Genomic DNA, 20941 nt, shown 5'->3' on the forward strand with positions numbered 1-20941 from the left:
GCGGAAAGCTGCAGTTGGGATTAAAAACATAACGATGTCACTGTACACATATATATGTATATGTATGTTATTTCGAGAATCATTAAGGGGATATGTTTAATATAGGTACTGAATACCCTGTCAAAGGTGATGATTTTTCTAAATTACCTTTTAGTATATTATATATGTATTACAAAAAAATGCGTGCGTACAAAGTCAGACAGTCAGACACACATGTCAGAAGTGAAACTTTTTTCTTCTTTGGCAAACAAATTTTTAAGTCTTGTTCATATTTATACAAACCAAAAACTTTAGAATTATTTTGCATAAAAAAATACTAATATGCCATAAATTCTCTTTACGAAATTTTAATTTTACAAATAGAATTTCTATAAGGTAATTCGTCCTTCTCACTCTCTCTCTCAATCGGTCTCAATCGCACTCTCCATTTTCTTCGACGAAAACGCTGCACATCTTCGTGACGCTAATAATATTATTATTGCGTTTCATCCGTAAAAATTTATAGGGCTGTATACAATCTAGCTAATATAAAATATCACTAGTGACGTCGATGGCGTATAATGCCCTGGATGCGATCCTAGTGAAACAATTATTTCTATAAGAATAATACAATTTATGGATACTTAAATTAATCTTGATGGATTCAGGTTTCTTTTGAGAACGACTATAAATTGTGTATGTAAGAAATACTTCACCATACCTTGCTTCGCGGTTCGAACTTGCGCAAGCCAAAGCGAACAGTGTTTCGAAGGCAAGTAAGTAATTGCATCATTTTTGCTGGAGGCCATGACATTAGGAGAATATATTTCGATATTAAGATGGAGAATCTAGTTCTATTTGTCATGACGGTAATTATTAAGAGTTGCCTTTCTAGCCATTTGTTAACTGCACAAACCAAATGGCCCAGCTGCCCACTGAAGTATTTCCGAACAAATTCGACTTAGGGTACGAGAAAAAAGCGTACCAATTCTTTAAAGGCCGGCAACGCACTCGCAAGCCTTCTGGCATTGAGAGTGTCTATGGGCGGCGGTATCCTTTAACATCAGGTGAGCCTCCGGCCCGTTTGCCCCCCTGTTCTATAAAAAAAATAACAACTTTTAAATGATTTATGACTTTTTCTTTCTATCCAAAAAGTATCCATGTGTTTTTTGTTTTTGTACCCGCAGTAATATTTGATGCCAGTCAAAAGTGGAAATATAAATTAACATAACAACATCAGCCAATGTATGTTTTAATAATTAGATTTCTGTAAACATATAAAAAATAATGTCGAAAAATTCATCAAAATAGCAAAAACATTCAACGAAAACCTCAATTTGCACGACGCTTCCCATTTTTGACCGCTATGACGAATTGGACGCGAAAAGCTTAAAATTTCCGACAAAAGCTTTTGTACCGGACAAAGGATTACAGTTAAATGTTGAATGGCAAATGCTGGGTGCCTAGTTTAATCGACGTTTTGTCCGTTTGAAAGTAGGCTGTGTAAATCATAACGGATTTCCTGAAAAATAACTATAGCTATTTTTCACCCTTCAAAGGATTTTAAGTTTCCCATTCGGTTACATATTAACAATGATTGTGGAAGTGTTGGCAGGAAGCGAATAGAGAAAGGAAGCTATGGATAGAGATGTTTGGAAGAGGCTGACGGAGAACTTTACTTGTGTAGGGGTTCCGATCAACGTTACAAATGTTGTTTATTTCGACTATTTCGAGTATTTGTGTGTTTTTCCCACGAGAATGCTTACATTCTATTTGCGTGCAAATTCACCATGCCTACTGCTGATAGAGGACAAATCTTTGTTTATTTTTATTATTAACTAGCAAACTCGGCGAACTCCGTTTCGCCACCAGATGGCTTCGTTTTATGTAATATTTTGCTATAAGGGTCCCCGCACATGGGCCACCGGCCACAACCACAAAACGCCGCCACTGGCATATTTCCTGCAATTTTCATACATTTTATATGGACTCGCCGCACACGGTTGGCGCCGGTGGCGGCCACACGCTACAAATCGTCGAAGCTTGCTTCTTGTGGCTCGCACCGGCCACTAAACGCCGACACAAAAAACCGCCACACGCCACTCGCGCGATTCTGCACCCCTCAGTTAACCTGAAGTCGACGGTAGTAGTCGACGGTGAAGGCCTGGGTAGAAATCTGCGAATTGTTTGTGGGAAATTTTTCGAATAAAACTGTCAAAGAAAAGAACATTGAAGGTAAGTTTAGTAAAATAATATAAAACCATATATTTATATTCTATTTTCTTGCCACGGTATTGCTCCTTCATTCATAAAATAATCTTTTAACGTATCTCTTGCAGTAGACGCTCGTGTTACTGGCCAGCCTGTTTTTGTATATTTCCGAGTCCCACTATTTTCAAAGTGTGACGAAAATGGAAGGGATGATTTCACCTTTTGCAAATAAAGTTGTGCAAAATGCAACAAGATTTCACAATGTCTTCTGAGAAATGAACAGAAGTGTTTAATGGGCGATGTAATATTTTCCATTTGTTTGCTAGTACGCCGAAGGTACACTCAATGCAACGTCTGGCACGGCTTAACCTATAATTGAAAACTTTTTTGTCTATGTCTAAATATTTTCCAGCATATGGCCTCATCATATTTTCACTGAGGCCAAATGCTTCATCATGTATAGTTCAATGGTTGTCGATTACCGACCTGTCGTGGTGAGGGGATATTTAATGTCTTTCTGTGTATCCAATAACTACGGTTTCGTCTTCTACGACGACGTCTTTTTATCAAAAGTAGCGCAATTAAACCTTCTTCGTCAGAGACCATTATGATACTGCAGGCAAGGGATAAAAAAGTAGCAGCCACCGACCGCAAGTGTCGACCACCGGCCACAAGTGGCTGTCGCGCGCTTCAGCTACCTTTGTAGCCGCTTCTAGCTTCTCGTGGCGGCGTTTGTGGCTGTGGCGTGTGGCCCGTGTGCGGCGACAGTAAACCTCACGGAGCCCGAGACCTTTCCAACGAATGCAAAACCGTGGAAATCGGTTCGTGCGTTCTGGAGTTATAGCGTCAGGAAGGAAAACCCGACTTATTTTTATATAGTAGATTACTTAAAGATGTCATGTGGAACACGGTGTAATGGTTGTAGCTCCTTACAAACATTGTTTAAAACAAAAAACTTGGCGATTAAAAAGACATACGGAGAGTTTTAGTATTGCCAGTTCTTCTCGTCCGTTCTACGCCCTTGATTTGAGGACTGGCAGTAGGTATCTAAATGTAAAATTAGAAGCAGTTAATGTATATTTCTTTTTTGACGTTCATAAGTGTAAATTGTGTTACCTATATTAATAAATGATTTTGACTTTGACTATATCTTCTATACCTTCCTTATCTAGTCGATACGTTCAGTACCGCCGAAAGGGTTCCGCCTTTCACGGTTTAAGGCCTCCTTCAGCTTTTTCCTCTGTCTTTTTAACTCTGTCTATGGCTTTCTTTCTCCATTCGCTTCCTGCTACCGCTTCTATTTCTTCTATAAATAAATAAATCTTGCTATATGCCCCAACCATTGCCGATTCTCTAACCTTACTAATCCATAATTTCTTCCTTCTAACAAAAAGCTAGATCTTCTAATCTCACGCCTTTTCCGGAAGGGGAAGAGACCACGGATTTCCACTTGCTCCGGTTCTGACATTCATCATGAATGCTCTCATATTTAGGTATACCCTAGATCTTAAGCATCACAATTCAAGAAATATGTTAGCGGTTATCGCCGCGTGGCTCAAAGCCTTTTGGAAAATTTATTGTAATTCTTGCATTTCGTAAATACAAATTTTACGAACAAAGCCGTTAGTTGTATGCAATTAATGTAAGCAAATTAAGAGGCGTGTAAACAGTTTTAATTAAATGTTTATCAATTTAAGTGGCGTCTTCGTCACGGTGCGCGCTCGGACAGTTTTTTCGCTACAGCTCGCGTTCAATGATCGCGGTTGGTTGAAGGTATTAGTGGAAGCGGGAATACTGTTATAATATTTAATTATATATAATAATTAACTGTACAACAATAATGATAATGTTTTAGTGTAGTTTAGTTGCCTTGAATGCGATATATAAATAGGTAAGAATAAGGAGAAACGAAAAGCTAGGTTATCTAATACAAAAAAACAGTAAATGTAACAAACTCTCAAATTTTAATTATTACTAGTTTGGATAATATTTGTGGAGAAAAGACTAAAATGACTAAATCATAAAAAAAAGAAACGTTGCTTCAGCATTATATTGCTGATATTGATGATGAAATTAACGGGGAAATTAATTTTTATTTATTCACACTTCGTCACATTTAAAATAAGTATACATCAAAATAACATAAATACAGTATAAAAAAAATATAATAGATGCAACGGGCGGCCTTATCGCTAACAAGCGATCTCTTCCAGGCAACCCTAGTAAGGAAAAAGCTAATAAAAGAATATGCAGTGTAGTGCATAACCAAATCTTAAAAAAAAAGAAATATAGAACCTAAATCTAAAATAATACAAAAAAAGGGTGCGGGTATTTATGTACGCGCGTAAGTTATACATGCATTATAGATGGGAAACTCGCAAAGGAGTCATTATAGTCAAGAAAGTTCAGTTTACATTTGAAAAATTAAATAAATAAATATTTATTATTATTCTCTTACATTAAGTGTAACATAAATTATATTATTATTCGAATGTTGTTTTTAAATTATGTCCAATGCCGTAGCATCTTGCGTGGGCAACTTCATTCTGTTAATTTTGTGTCACGGTGCGCGCGCATCTTAAAATTTCACTCTCATCAATTTTTCATAACGCGCCTACAGAAGTATAACTTCAAAAAATATTAATAATACAAACTAAAAAGCTTAACTCACGGATCCATGAATGGCATTACAAAAGAAAAGGAAATATTTTTGTTACAGAAAAGTAGTAGTTTTAGAATAGATGGTTATCCCGCTTCTGCTTATGAACATGTACCATAAAGTACAGTTATCTGCCGTGACCACGGTTGTATGATTTAATACGTCCGTCCGTTTGTTATCGCATGTGACATTAACCGACCAAATTAAGATACTTAACCTGCTATTTATATTACGTACTTGAATATTATAACTGTTGAAAATCAGATTTTTTTATTTTTCATTTATTTATTTCTTTCTATTTCTCTCGCTCGTACGGTTCATCGTCCACCAGCACGACATCGTGAATAAATTATAATAAGAAATAGCGGTCGATCGTAGAGGGATGAAAATTAGGGATTGTATATGTATTTTTGTATGCTGTATGATAAAAAAATAAAACCAAAAAAATTATCTAAAAAATAAAAAATGAATTTATGGGTTGGACACTCCTTATCACTTAGGGGTTTGAAAGATAGTAGCCGATTCTCAAACTTACTGAATATGGATAAAAAATTCATAAGAATCGGTCGAGCCGTTTCGGAGGAGTATGGGAACGAATATTGTGACACGAGAATTTTATATATTAGATATGGGCGTATCAAAGCAAGATTGATACGTTAATTAAATTATTTTTAAATTTATTTGTAAAATTGTAGTGAAAAAGGGTTCTTTGGAGTGTTGTATGCAAATATGTACGGCAAGTGCTAAGCCATTGTCGACACCGGATGTGGATGTATAAGGCTGTGCACTTATAGGTCATCGATTATGTATGAATGAATAATATATTTATTAACTACCTTTTTTATTGCGTGGTTTTGTGAATCTGTATTCGTTTATAGAAAGTTTGTATGCATAATTATAATATGTCTTTTGTATTAAGTTACTACTACTGCCTTACATAGCCATGTGAATGCTGAAGCAATCCAACTTCTTGATACAACAGGAATAAGACGCCTAAAGAGAACTAAACCTTTTGAGTTAATAAACCTAGTTTAGTGAATATAAGTGCTGACTATATCTCGAACATAGTGCCCAAACATTACCTTAGTTTAAGCTATTCACTAGTATTGAAGAGAAATAAGTCAACATGATATTACTTTAAACGACAATTATTGTATAGGCTAGATTGTAATTCATGTAGTCGCACTCTTTTTGTGAACTTATTGTAGGAAAAAAAGAAAACTACTACTCCTCTTAGGGTCCTTCAAGAAAAGAGCCTACCAATTCTTAAAAGGCCAGTAACGCACTTGCGCGCTTGCTAACAATGTGAGTGTCCGTAGGCGGTATCACTTAACATCAGATGAGCCTCCTGCCCGTTTGCCCACTGGTAAAGGTTGGTGGACTCAGTTTTCGCACTTAGACTCCCACTAGGTCCGTAGCCTAGCTCCTTCCAGAAGAATCCTGGATTTACAGACCGACCTCACTGCTCCGAGGGTTTCTGTACGTTGGTTAGCCACAGCCCCGCATTCCTGGACTACGTGGGTTGATGGACTGATTCCTCTGCGCTGAACTGTGCACATGGTTTGCCCCCTGTTATCTAAAGTCAAAGTCAAAAATCATTTATTAATATAGGTAACACAATGTACACTTATGAACGTCAAAAACAAAATATACATTAAATGCTTCTAGTTTTACATTTACTGCCAGTTCTCAAATCAAGGGCGTAGAACGGAAGAAAAGAACTGGCAATAAACTCTCCGCCACTCTTTTTAATCGCCAAGTTTTTTGTTTTGCATAACTTTGACTCGACTTCGGACTATTATGTAAGACTAGGTCGTTCCACGCAGACGGCAGTTAATAACGCGGCTACTACTACACTCATATAACAGAAACAGTTTAGTAAAATATAATTCTTCCTGCTCAGATCACTAGTGCACTTCTAACTCCGACGAAGAGTAACTGGACTTGGAATATCTGAATGTAACATAGCTCAAATGACTTTATTTTGCTAGTAGGTACATTACTGGACAAAAAATTGGTAGAAGACTTAAATATCCGAGGTAGCATTTTGTACCTGACCAGCCACAGAAATTAGTATGGGGCTCGATCGTCACCAGAATGCTACTTAGAGACTTGGTAGACCTCAAAATCACCTCGTAGTTCCTACAAGCGTTGGAAAGACTCTGGCGTTGGTACACTACCAAGGATTACCTTCATTACGAAGCTCTCAAGAATGCACAGGGCATTGGGTCGATCGCAGCTAATATTAGAATCTGAACAGCTGTTGAAATTTGATATAGGAGCATATGAATTCAATTGTGCGGAAAATCGAAGCCTTATTGTTATAAACATATGCTTGATGTTTGAGAAATTCGCGGTTAATACGCTTAAATTGTGGCAATTTACTTTTTAAATCGGATTGACTTGTTTATTACAATGATATGATTTTACGTGTGGTAAAGGATGCGAAATTTCTTTGAATACAAATGTTTTAATTCAATCAATTAAACACACTCTGCGATCAAAGAAGTGAATTGGCCTCTGAATTGCGCAACGTCCAGCGCTCCATGTCCTGTGTCACTTCCTCCCAATTGCTAGCTTTCAGCTGCAGCAGGTCCTACACCACTCTGTTGAACAAGAGGTACCTCGGCCGACCTACTGGTCTTCCACCTCTGGGCCGGCTCGGGTAAGCCATCCCCGCCCGCCTCGATCGGTTAATGAATGATTAAATGTTGTCGTAAATTACTTCTGTCGCCTTAGTTTAGTTTAAATTTTACCCTCATGCGCCTAAAGAAGTTTTACTTAAATGTCCACCCGTACGAAGCCGGGACGGGCGCGCTAGTCTATATTAAAATCAATGATCAAATAAGATACTCATATAGAGTTGTAGCATAACTGTATAATTAATTAAAATGGGTAAGCTATTGCATTCATAATATGTAGTGTACGTTTTCATCCCTGACCTCGGTACAGAAACTTACGAGTAGCGTAGAATAGCTTCATAAAGAATTCTATAGCGAACATGGCTCCGGGCTGTGCGACGTGAGAAATGACTGAGCTGAAATTTCAATCAGTAGATAAAGCAGCATTTCAGTTATATTTCTTATTTGTGTAGGCGACTTATATCCGTTAAAAAGGTTTAATTGATTTTTAAAATTACTTTTCTAAGTTATAAAGGAATGCAAAATGTATTAGTGGAGAGAATTTATCTTACTATAAATGTATTTATACAGAGTTAATTGTTGCGGTATTTTAAAATAATTCAATTAACTTATCAATCTTGCTTTGACACGCCCATATTTAATAGTAAAAATTTGATGTTGCAAAACAAGTGTTTTATAATCAGAAGATATAATATTTTATCAAAGATAATTGGACGCATATAATCAAGAATTATCTATGAATCGGAAGACAAATATTTGTTCTGAGGCCATTGGGTGGTACGGGACCTAACAAATTAATCTTGATAAATAAGTTTCGGTTTAAATTACGTAACAGTACGTTTACAGCATGTATTATCATTATGATTATCTCAGTTTATCACGATATTAGAAGGTTCTGGGTTCGTTTGTGAAAACAAAATAATTGGTAAGAACCAGGTTGTAGGGCCATTAGTGTCCGAGCTATGCCCAGCAGGGTTTATTCATTTTCTATATTAAACTAAGTAAAGCGAGAAGCGGAAATTAAAAGCCAGTACAAATTGGGTCGACGTACGCCCTATATACCGAGGTGAGGTTAAATAAATTTAAAATTATTACTACCTATAAAGTCCGCTTCGTTTAATACTAGAAGATAGTATAGTTTATTCATACCGTTTAATTTAAAATATAAAATACAGTCAATATACAGTAATAGCTGTATTAGTAGTATTTTATCTCACAATTATATACACTAGCGCCATCTAGTTCTTTATAAGTGAACTAAATGACACTAGTCTTATAGAATTTGTATACAATATCTTATATGTAGTTGGTTTATAATTTATTTTTGCCAATGTGCATGAGAAACATACTTTTACATTGATAATAGTAGATTAGCTTAGCAACTTTCAGTTACTCAACTGTTATAGGTAAAATAATATAAGTGACGTAGTATAAGGATAAGTAATTATATAAGTGACGTTTCAATAAAGTTTCTGTCGCTTAAGATATATCAGCTTCCTATGACATTTTGAGCAGTGCTGGCGATCCACATCCCTGAGGTCATAGGTTCGAACCCCGGCAGTGCACTAATAGACTTTTTACGTGTGTATTTAACACGCGCTGGTACGGTGAAGGACACCGGCATGCTGAAAATCGATGGCATGTGTCAGGAAGAGAGGCTGATCTCCTACTTGCCTATTAAAAAATTAACACAAAAAATAAATATAAAAATCTGAATCCAAGACCAAGCGGTCGTTCGTTTGTAGACAAAATCGTAACTTGATAGGTTTTGGAATATGGGCATTTGAGCTACAAAGTAATTAGAGAAAGCTTATCCAGGGAGAGGTTAATCGGTTAAGCTGTTTAGATAGTATTTATCGCAATGTTAGATAAAACTAACAAATTACTTTAACATTTAGTATTGTGTCTAAGTTAAATTTAACTGTCGTTATGTGTTTAACTATAGTATTTTCAAGCGTAGCTCCTCCGGCTGTTGACCAAACTGGATCATTATGTTAGGTTGGGCATCTCCTCATTCACTACAAAATAGGAATTTCTTTCAGACACGAATTCGATGTAAAATTATGCGTTATTTTGTCAACAGATGGCACCACAAGGTGTTTGCATTCGTAAAATTAATTAATTAATTTATTGTTATTCGATAACTTATCCGATATTTTATTTCTTATTCTGCGCGGACTATTCGGAGCGTAGAAGAATCCACCAAAAAAGAGATAACTAAGATTGGTCCAGCAGATCTTGAGTTAAGTGCTGTAACTAACTCGACTTTGTTTTATATATTTAGATTTACGAACAAATATATATATGCAAATATTTAATATGTACATTAAACCCCAAATCATTTTTGATTAGCTATTGTTTCATTATGTGTGTGGTGAAATTCTACTTTGCAAACTGCATTGCGGTACTTTGAGTATTAGTTTTGTATTTTATTACACTTGTACGGTTAATGTAATTTTATAGAGTTGAGTTTTATACTGTTATAATTTTATACAGCGAAGTACTCTCAATAAATTATTTTTATGATATTAGTGCTTGGAAATGAGTTGTATAAGTTACTTTAAAATATGTGTATCGAAAAATCAAATCGCTTTTAGTTTATAAATATAGTATTCTTTCTATTATTTATTTATCTCATTCTGTCAACGTGACGACGTGATGATAAAAGAGACAAAAAAAATCTAAAGTGCTCACACTTTAGATGACAGTACCGAAATATTTATGTAAATAAAAATGAATAGCAAAATATCGAAAATCGAAGACGGCTGGATCAATTGGAGTTTTTTTATAAATTCGTCCTTTGAACAATAAAAATCAATGAAATGCTTATATAGCATAACATAATGTTATGCCCGTTTACTATTACATAAAAATATATGTACATATTACGGCATAACGAAGTTCGCAGGGGCTGCTAGTATATAAATAATAAATATATAGTAGTTTTTTAGTATTTTGATTTTATTTGCTTCTCCCTTATCAACGCTTATCAGATGTCAAAATGTTTGTCTACATGATTGACAGTTCTATGACTAATTTTTTTTGTTTATACATTTATCAAAATCATTTATCGACAGTTGGTTTAAGAGGTAATCGAATTAGTTAAAATTATAAGTATTACAACATGAATTTTTTTCCTAATGAACCTGTGCAAGAAAATGCACTATGGCTTGAACATAAACAAATCCCACATCTCTTTCTCACGGTCTGTATCCGTCCCTCTCCGATGTTGTTTACAATTTCCTCCCGCGATCTAGTTCGACGCGATCCGTGCGCACGCGTCCACGTTCGACCATTGATCTATAGATCATTTTATAGATTTAATCGTTTGTGAGAAATGTGTGTGAAAGTGTTTAATGGGTTCTTTTAAAATATATTTGTAGATTTTATTTCATTACGAAACCTACTGGATTTTTAATTAAAGGTAAAGCTTTAATCAATTAGGTTCATATAAAGCCTTAGGAATATAATTTGTCTTAATATTTTAATAGTAAAACATTTTTATATATTACAAAATCTAATTTAGTCAAATATTCTTTAAAAATAATTAACAATATTACATAGGAAATTACGTTTATTATTTTAATAGTTAAAATGTATTTTTAAATATATATGGGAAGCTGTATATGTAAAATTTAATAAAAGCCAGGTGTAGACACAGCTGTTGGTTACCGTTTAAACTTAACTGCAGTTTTAACTGGTATATGTAAAGGTTAATTATGTTAGGATGTTTATGTTATAATACTTTGTGCTAAAGTTGTACTGGATAATATTAGGAGACTAAAATTTCAATGAAATCATAATTTAGTAGTAAGTCAGGGTAAGATTCAGCGCTTATCGTTTCTCTAGTAGTCCTTAGGCGTCAATTACTTCTAAAGGGAGCTTTTTTATATTGGACCTAGGCGTATGAAGCAGCAAGACCTGCTTTTTTTACACGCTATTCTTAATGGGCGGATCGATAGCCCCTATTTGCTGTCGTTAATTTCTTTTTAAATTCCTTCTCCTTATGCGACAAGACACACAAAATTGTTCCGACAGAATTGCTTAAGTCTGGTAGGCTTGTGGTCTCCTGCCGGGCCCGTGCTTTAAAAGAAAATTAACATCTGATTAAATGGAGCTGGTATTTCTTTTTGCCTCTAATTGTTTGAGCTTAAGTAAACGTTAATAAGCTACTCTGAGTCTTCGAGTCTTCGACGACTCATTGGTCTAGTGGTTAGTACCCCTGACTGCGAATCCATGGGTCCCGGGTTCGATCCCCGGCTGAGGCGAACATCGATGTGATGTGCATTTGGTGTTGTTCTTAGGTCTTGGGTGTTTAAATATGTATTTATATGTATATCTATCTATAATATGTATGTATATCCGTTGCCTAGTACCCATAACACAAGCTTCACCAGCTTAGCATGGGACTAGGTCAATTGGTGTGAATTGTCTTTTAAAAAAAGAAAAAAAGAAAAAAGTCCAAAGTTAATTATAATTTTGGATAGGAGAATCGAATTCCAGTGCCGAAACGTCTAACAATTCAAAACAACATTATCTATGTGTTTTGTTTGTAAACTCGGAATCTGGTATAACTAAACAAATATGGGTAAACACAGGAATTCGGTCATGTTGATAATGTTATCAATTACTAACAAATGTATAACGCATTCATTTCACTATAATTATAAATATATAAAGTCTGGTATGGAAAATTCAAGGAAATATGAGTAAAGTGAAGGAAGTGCATTACCAAATATTACTAAAAAGCTAATTGAGTAAGAAGCTTAGTAAATTTTGATCGAATAATTATTATACATAATATATTATTAACAAATTTTATTGTATTAAGTGCTAAACAGTGATTGAAAAAAATAGAACACAAGAACAAAGTGTCTTCCCTTTAATAGAGACTGTAAGTAGTGTTATTGGACACTTTCTTATGTTAAATATCCTTTGTAATAAATTAGGTTACACTTAAATTACTTATTAGTCTTAAGTTAGGCTAGATTGTTCCATGATGTCTTAGTAAAGACACATGTATATAATAAAAAAAAATAAAAAAAAATTTCATACTAGCGGCCTTTCTCGCCTCAGTCTCTAAATAGTCTAGAAGTCTAGTCTGTGTTACTTTACGGCGAAAGAGTTTTAAAATCCGTGTAGTAGGTACTTTTTATAGTTTTCGTTATAAATACACAATGATAGTTTTCTATATTAACCTTGTATTAACAGCGGTGAAATATTGATTTTTTTTATGACATCTACGCAAATAAAAAAATAAAGATCTTTATTTGGCGTCATCGGTGAGTTCTCAACGTCAGGTGATACACAGAAATTCCCACTCTGTTATTACGAGGTAATAACTCCATAATGGGCTTTTTGTACGGAGAGGAAGAGGGATTATAATAGTTAATTGGAGAGGAAATCAAACGCATTTATATATGTACTTACATATAGTTAGGCAGGCTACGCACTCGCGAGCCGTCTGGCATTGATAGTGGCCATGGGCGGCGGTATCACTTAACATCTGGTGAGCCTACTGCCCGTTTGCCCCTGTTCTACAAAAAAAAATTAACTTGATGTTTGGGCTTAATTTTATTTTATGATTTTTCGGTTTATGCACAGAAACGAAAAGAAAATATTTTTTTTGGTATAAAGATTTATTTTGTGATAGTTATAATTGAAACGACAAATTTAAAACTATATAAAAGCAATCTTTTTCATGTCATATATATAAATTATTTAAACATTTTTTTATTAAACTTCACCAAATCATATATAATGCTATATCTACAGTAATGTAACAATCTAAAAAAATATTACCAATTTTAGATTTGATATTTAAGGTTGGTATATTTATTTCGTAATCCTACAGCTAACAAAAAATATATATAAAAACAAACAATTACATTAAATATATAGGTAATCAAAGATGGAATACGTAATATTTACAAAAAGGTTCCAACATTTATAAAGGGAAAAACAATACAAGTCATTCAATACATTTAACTAAGTAATACCTAATTTGGCTGTGTTGTTGTGATGGTGTAAAAGTGAGGGTATGTACGTGAAGGTGTGTATGTGGAGTATGCTCATGATGCAGGTGATTTTGCGCTATGGATATTCTTAAGATCGCGATAGCTTAAACAAGTCAAGGCTTAAATATTGGTCGTTGTATGTCCAAGCTGCGCAATACAAAGTTTTTATCGCGTATAGATTTAAATTAAGCTATTCTAGTTGTCTCGTTACAGTCTGTGGTGTTCAGGAATCCTAGTCTTGCGGTCATCCGTGGTTTGACCACAATTGGATTAATTACTTAAGGTCAAGACTTCTATTTCCGTTATTCAATATAAAACCTTTTTCTAATGGTAATACGTTTTTTACTGCAAATATATCAGTTTAAAGAAAAAATAAAATATGTATCTAATATATAAAATTCTTGTGTCACAATGTTCGCTCCCATACTCCCTCGAAACGACTCGACCGATTGTTATGAATATTTTTATGCATATTCAGTATGTCTGAGAATCAACTACTATCTATCTTTCAAACTCCTAAGGGGTGTCCACCCCGAAACAAAATTTTTTATTTTTTAGACAAAATTTTTATTTTTTATTTAAAGAACACTAAATAACTTTGCTTTAAAAATAGTATCACTTTTTTTGTTTCTATTTAAAATATCTTCGTTAACCGCGCGATTAAAGCCACCAATATTGTCTAGATTGTACTGCTTCTGTGTGTATAGGAAAACTATAGATTTATCAAGAAAAATAACAATTATTATTTGTGTATCTCTTGGTCTAAGGTAATATTAAAGTAAGATGAGAACATCTCCGTTCCACATACGTGAGAAAATAACAGTACATGCAGCTTCCTAGTCGTGTATTAACGACTACATGAAACTAATTACTGTTCGTACAATGGCTGGAACACTTTTTCGTGGATATGATGATAGATCATAGATTATCCATGATATTCTAATGCACGTATTTGTTTAGGCGGCAACGTTTGTTTGATTTGTAATTATAATCATAAAAATGCAAATGCAAATAGTGGGAACTTTTAGAGAGATGTCTCCTGTGTTAAACTTATAGCATAGAACCAGGGGTGTGGAAAAAATATAGTAGGTACCTAATAAATTCTCTTTTTTTAAAGTAAAAACGATAAAAGGTATTGTTAAACCAATGTAGCCAAACTATGCATTATATCGAATCTAATTTAGCAAGCAGCGCCATCTGTGCGATAAATAAAAAATAAATAAAGTTTGGAATAGTAAGAAAAATCGATGATTTTTTAGTTTTTTCGCTTCCAAGCCACATCCATACTTAGGGTGAGATCTATAGTGCGCACTTGGACTTTGCTCAGACTTTACTTAGGAAAAACACTAAGGTTAAACTATGATTTAGTATATTTATAGACATTTTAACGGTGAGATTAAGCTAAGCTCAAGCTAAGACAGAAATTGATGTTTCATTTCATGCAATACCTTCTTTATTATCCTTTAAAAAAGTAAAGAATGGTTGTAGTTAAGTCTGAGCAAAGTCTAAGTGCGCACTATAGATCTCACCCTTAGAGTCTTACTTTTACCTAAAGGCAGCATATCATATTGTATGATAGAGCCGCGCACGCAAGCTACTTAGGTAAAGTTTAATTTAAAAATGTCACATCAAGGTCTCAAGCGCTGGGCCTTCTAGCAGTATTGTTTTATTACTTAGCCATTTCCTAACAAGCCCAGTGAGCCCACGCCATATTTGCTAAGTGGGTAGATCATAAACTTTCAAATTAAGAATGCGTTCTATAAGGTTGGGTCAAGTCTTAGCGCGTTGGCGGTCGTAGAGAGAAGACGTCTCCTTATTAGGACCCGATATTAAATACTTTTATTTATTAATCATTTTATGGTTTTGAAATACTCACTGCCATTTTCCATCTAATCTTTGCTTGCTCCCTACTCTCGCTTCATGGCTATTTGCTTCATGCTACGTTCGCCCTTTCTCACTCTCACTCAATTGGTCTCAATCGCTCTCTCCCTTTTCTTCGACAAAAACGCTGCACATCTTCGTGACGCTAATATTATTATTATTGTGTTTCATCCGTAAAAAATTACCCTCATGCGCCTAAAGAAGTTTTATTTCAGAAAGAAATCTAAACCAAGGCTTTACAGACGATCAATTGTCTGACCAGAAATATTGCGACACTCAAATCGATGATGTCAATGTCATCTTCACAATCGAATCCCACGATGCCGCAAATGACTTGGGAATGACCGACACATTTCGTTGTTATTAGTAATTTGTATTAGATTATTGAAGATAATTTGAGTTGATTGTGAAGCTTTCGTAAAGCCACTTAGGCCTGGTTGGAGTAATAGAAGATACCTCATACTAGCTAAGCCAAGTTCTATTCTACGGCAGTTTTTTTACAGAACAGAAACAAACGGTTAGACTCATCTGATGTTGTGATACCCAATGGACATTCTTAATGCCAGAGGGCCAGTGCACTGCCGGTATTTTTGAAGTTCAGTGAGGAAATTCAAGAAATAGTTCAGTGCTAAAACTTTCTTAAAAACGCTCAGTTAAAGGACCCTTCTTCTTATCCGGTATACTCTTGACAGACCGGTCGTGATCGCTATGTAGTAGTAGGCGAGTTTTCCCCATTTATATAAATAAAACAGAAATATATTCATGTTAAAGCTCACGTTTAAAGTAAAAAATCTAGTTTAAAATGACCTTACATTCACAGATATTTTATGTTTTAAAGGATATAATATGTTAAGTTAGTTTGTTCGGGAAGAGAACCGGACAAAGCCGAAAAACCGAGAAATATTGTTTTTTATACACCTCCGGAACGGAATCCATGGTTAAACGTTGTAAATGATTATTGTCATCATCGGAATTCAACAAAGCGATGCGGTCGAGGTGATTTAGTGAGAAACGTTTGGAATTTTAACTGTTTACGATCTGTTCCGGTGCACTGTCCTCCGTCAAGACGTCATACAATGTAATGACACGGTCGATTTGTATTATGTCATTTACAAGTTCACTATCACTGCTCAACAGTCGAGCAAAGTCTTCAAGAACAGTTTTCAAAATATTCAAAAACGGTTTGAGGCTTTAATGATGTTTTGAATAATAATACCTGCCCTGAAACTTTTGGACCAGGCGGATATGAATGAACGAGAGATATACCATGGGGATTCTAGGACACTTAATTATTATCACTTTTTTATTTTTCTTTATTTATTAGGCCACAAATAACGGTGGCCGTTGATACACAATTTTCTTTTTTTTCTCCCAAAATGAAAGGCACACATGACACATTGTCAGTCGTAAGAATAAGGAGGAAATTAGTATTGAAACAATAACAGACTATAATAACTTTGTCTTGAAATAGTTCAAAATACAACTTATTCAGAACATAAATCAACGGAAAGTTGCGTATCTGGGCCACGTGTTGCGTAATGACCGTTACCACCTCCTTCAATTAATTATAATGGGTAAAATCCTGGGTAAACGGCGTGTTGGTAGAAAAAAATCATGGCTTCGTAACGTTAGCGAGTAGACGGGTATTGCTACTGCAAAAGAGTTGCTGCATCTGGCACAGGACAAGACACGCTTTGCGAGACTGACGGCCAACCTCCAGTAATGGAGAGGCACCAAAGAAGAAGACGTACAATTACTCACTATGAAGTTATACAATTGAGGGCGTACCTAATAAATAAAATTGGCAAAAATATAATCAAATTCAAAATGCGTTTAGCATAACTCAAGCGAAACAAAGAATCAAATGTGACGATCGGACGATTAAAAATATTATAGCCTCATCAAAATCTGCATTTCGAATACAATATATACCTACACAATTTATATAACATATCCTACTCCGACCCTGTGTCTAACATTGGTCCTGATTGATTATGCAATGTTTATATGTCCTTATGTATGACTTTGATATGGCGGACAGGAAAATTTTATTGGATAAATACGCGTGTCGTTGTTTATTAATAGTGATTTAATTACCCATAGAACACAGTGATTACGGCATTGAGGAAAACCTGACGTCAAAGTTGAGGAAAAAGGAGCGCTGTTCCCAAATCCGTCAATTTCAGCTATTTGTCTCGTTGTCCAATTTGAAATCAGATCTGATAAGTTAATCATTTAGCACAGATATGGTAGGTATAAATTCTAGTAGATGCCTGGGTTGTTGTATGTTAGGTTTTTTAAATCTTCTATCGCATTTACCACGGACAGTGTTAAGAGGAGTTGGAGGACGTGGAGGAAGTATACGGAATTCCACCCGTATCACCTCGACATTCGTCGTTCCACAGCTAAACGTTTTTAAAGCTTTTCCGCGGTTGTTAATTCGATATATTGTTCGTGATATTGAAATATTTGTTATTTTTGTATTACATCACTTAAGTAAATATTTAGATTTAATTTTTTGTAGGTAAAACATAAAAATACAGAGCATTTTATTTTTTATTGCCCTGAAATGGGTCAAATTTGTCCCTTTTCGGTGGAGAACTTTGTAGCAAGTGTTGCATGTAGCAACACTTGCTACAAAGTTCTCCTGCAAATGTCGGCGAATGAAAAATCAGTCTATAAACGTTACTACTAAGTACTTACAACATTATTCCATCGGTAAAACCGGAAGTTGGACTTTTAAATTGGCTATTCGAATGTATGCTACTAATTTAGAAGTACACAGATAATCGCGATCGCAGTGTTTAATTGTCGTCCAATGGTGGCTCGGCCCGTGATTGGCTACTTCCTGTCATGTCCGGTGATTGTACCGTAATTCCGACCACCGAGTTGCATTTATTTAATCTCGTGAAAGATCGCCTGATAATGAAATAAGCCAAGTAACTGTGTTACTTGTACTGTACTGTTTATATGGAATGAACAGCAGATATTTTAAGAAGTATCTTTCATTTAATTTTAAGTCTTTGAGATTGGCGAATGCTACACGCTCGATATTTATCGTGATATTTGGATCGTGATCCAAAATTACGATGTGTAGTACATGCGTATCACGATCCGTGATACGGATCGCTGGATTTTTAGATTTCTAGAAATCCGTATCAATTATCGTCGATAAATATCGAGCGTCTAGTCTCTGCTCGATATTTATCGCGTCAGTATTTATTCTGCCAGCGATGGAAGAGGACGCGCATATATGGAGGCGGAATAATATAGAGAATTCATACTTGTATTAGAAACATTACCTATAAGTATAGGCTGATTTACACGTATTAAGTTGCCAAGTCTTAACTAAATTTCAAGTGACTTAATTTTAAGTAACCGTTTACACGTAAAAATACTAAATAATTAGTTAAACTCATTTATTCGCTCAAGATGGACGACCACAGAACAAAATATTATAGGATTTTCTCTTCCTGATTGGGGATTTACTGTATTGTATGCTCCAATACATGATTGTGAAGGTTCTGGGGACTCAACGTAATACGTATTTGAAGAAGGCGAAGGAGTAAAACGGCTACTATTATTCATTGGGGAAGGGGTTTTACTACTGTTCATTAATTGTTGTATACGCATATCGGACAAATAGTTTTGGATATGTTTTTGAGCTTCCAGCGCCGAAAGCAAAAGCATAGCTTTGCAATGACTCCGCCAGCTTATGCTTTTCACTTAAATTTAACTAAATTTTGCCTGTCCAAACGTGTCAAGTGATTAGCCACGCCCACCAACTTAACCGAAAAATAGACAAAATTCTATTCTACCTTGTTTAGTTGCAACTAAATTTTAACTTGCAACTTCTTACTAAATTCACTGTTTACACGGGTTAAGTTACTTAAAATTAAGTTAATATTTAGTAAATTTTTAGTCAACTTAATACGTGTAAATCGGCCATATGGGACACCTCAAATGCAAACTAGGCAAACTACAGAAAATAATTTAAAAAATAACAGATTTGAAACGATCTGGTGCTGCAGCGGAAAATGTTTACAATTCAAAGTCTTGGATATTGATGTATATCAGCATATACTGATAATAATAATAATAATAATGGCAACGCAAGCTTTCTTAATATTGTTACTCATATTGTAACACGAAATGTACGAGTGTACTCAATGAAATTTACCGTCGTACTGACGCGATCCGTATCGAGTGTGTAGTATACTAAAAAAATACAAGATAAATATCACGATAAATATCACGATAATTATCGAGCGTGTAGCATTCGCCATTAATTCGTCGGATGCTCCAGATTCCGTCGCTGACTCTGTAGCCGAAGTGGTTCTGCAGGGCATGGAATTCTTCGGACATTCATAAGTTAAGCTGGCATTGATGGAACTTGTGCTCCTGAGTTGGTTCCGGTCTTAACGCGCCTTTTCCGGTACCTGTAGTCACTCGGCACCCTCCCTTAGTGCTGGAAGACCGCTTCAGTACATCCGACCCCTAAAAAGGCGATCGTTCTGATCCGTCCAACTATAGCCCGATAGCTATAACCTCCTTGTTCTCCTAAATAATGGAATCTATTATTAATGGTCAGCTCCTAAGGTAGCGGGCCACCAGCTGATTAGCGATTATAAGTACGGCTTTCGTCGTGGTCGTTCAGCTGGTTGTCAAAACTTATGATCTAAATACTCCTATATCGATAAAGTCACCTTGCCTTTAAAAATTTAATCACCTTCCCCTTGTAAGCATTGCACGGCAGTGATCTATAACTTCTAGGAAGGAGATTGAATAGTTTGATAGCCATGGCGTAATAATTTTTTGAATACAGCGTGGTGCAACATGCCGGCACCCACAGTCGTAATGTACAAATAATTAAATAATATGCAAATATATAAACTCAAACACGGATTATTTAATGCTGAAAGCTATTTTCGAATACAAAGCTTGCAAAACTTGTAAAGCTAATCTTAGTTCCCAATTTAGAATGTGGGTTAGGGCCCAAACAATGGACGCCGTCGCTCTATTGTTGATGATGGTAAAAGTGTTACGTGGCTTGATGAATTGACTCCTTCGTGACTTACAAACAAATATATTCTCAACTTATATTGATCTATACTAGGGATGTCCGATATTTATCGAAAACTAAACATCGATGTTGGTTAACATGCTAACTGCCTGAATGAATAGTAATTTTGATAAAGAAGAACCTTTTAATCTATTTCTTTGTTGATAAAGAGTAGTGAGGAAGTCTGAGAGATAAGAGCCAGCGAGACTACGAAGAGAGCGACCGGTGCTCAGTCAATGAATAGGTACGCGTTCAAAATTTTAATAAACCTTATTGGTGGATGCGTTCATAGAAGACATAATTTGTTTCGTAAGTTGCAAGGGCCGTGAGTAAACATCGATGATCATCGAGCATCCCTAATCTATATTGTGAGTTTTGCGAATAGTCCATACTAATTATAAAAGCCGGCATCGCACTCGCCAGCCATCTGGCATTGAGAGTATCCATGGACGGTGGTATCACTTAACATCAGATGAGCCTCCCGCCCGTT

The 20941-nt window shown here is 35.3% G+C and overlaps 1 protein-coding gene across 4 annotated transcripts in view; it reads left to right on the top strand.

Moving 5' to 3' along the window:
• LOC125052777 (protein enabled) overlaps positions 1-20941 on the top strand; it is a 49677-nt gene that overhangs the window by 5403 nt on the left and 23333 nt on the right. For 2 of the 4 annotated variants that reach the window (XM_047653799.1, XM_047653801.1), the window contains exons 1-2: positions 10759-10915; positions 15117-15120. The exons of 1 other annotated variant lie outside the window; for it this stretch is intronic. The gene's annotated coding sequence lies outside the window, so the exon portion shown is untranslated. Of the gene's footprint in view, positions 1-10758; positions 10916-15116; positions 15121-20941 lie in introns of those variants that run through there. One more of the 4 variants, XM_047653800.1, reaches the window with a different exon arrangement.

The sequence above is a fragment of the Pieris napi genome, chromosome 9 (genome assembly GCF_905475465.1).
Source record: "Pieris napi chromosome 9, ilPieNapi1.2, whole genome shotgun sequence".
Classification (NCBI taxonomy): domain Eukaryota; kingdom Metazoa; phylum Arthropoda; class Insecta; order Lepidoptera; family Pieridae; genus Pieris; species Pieris napi.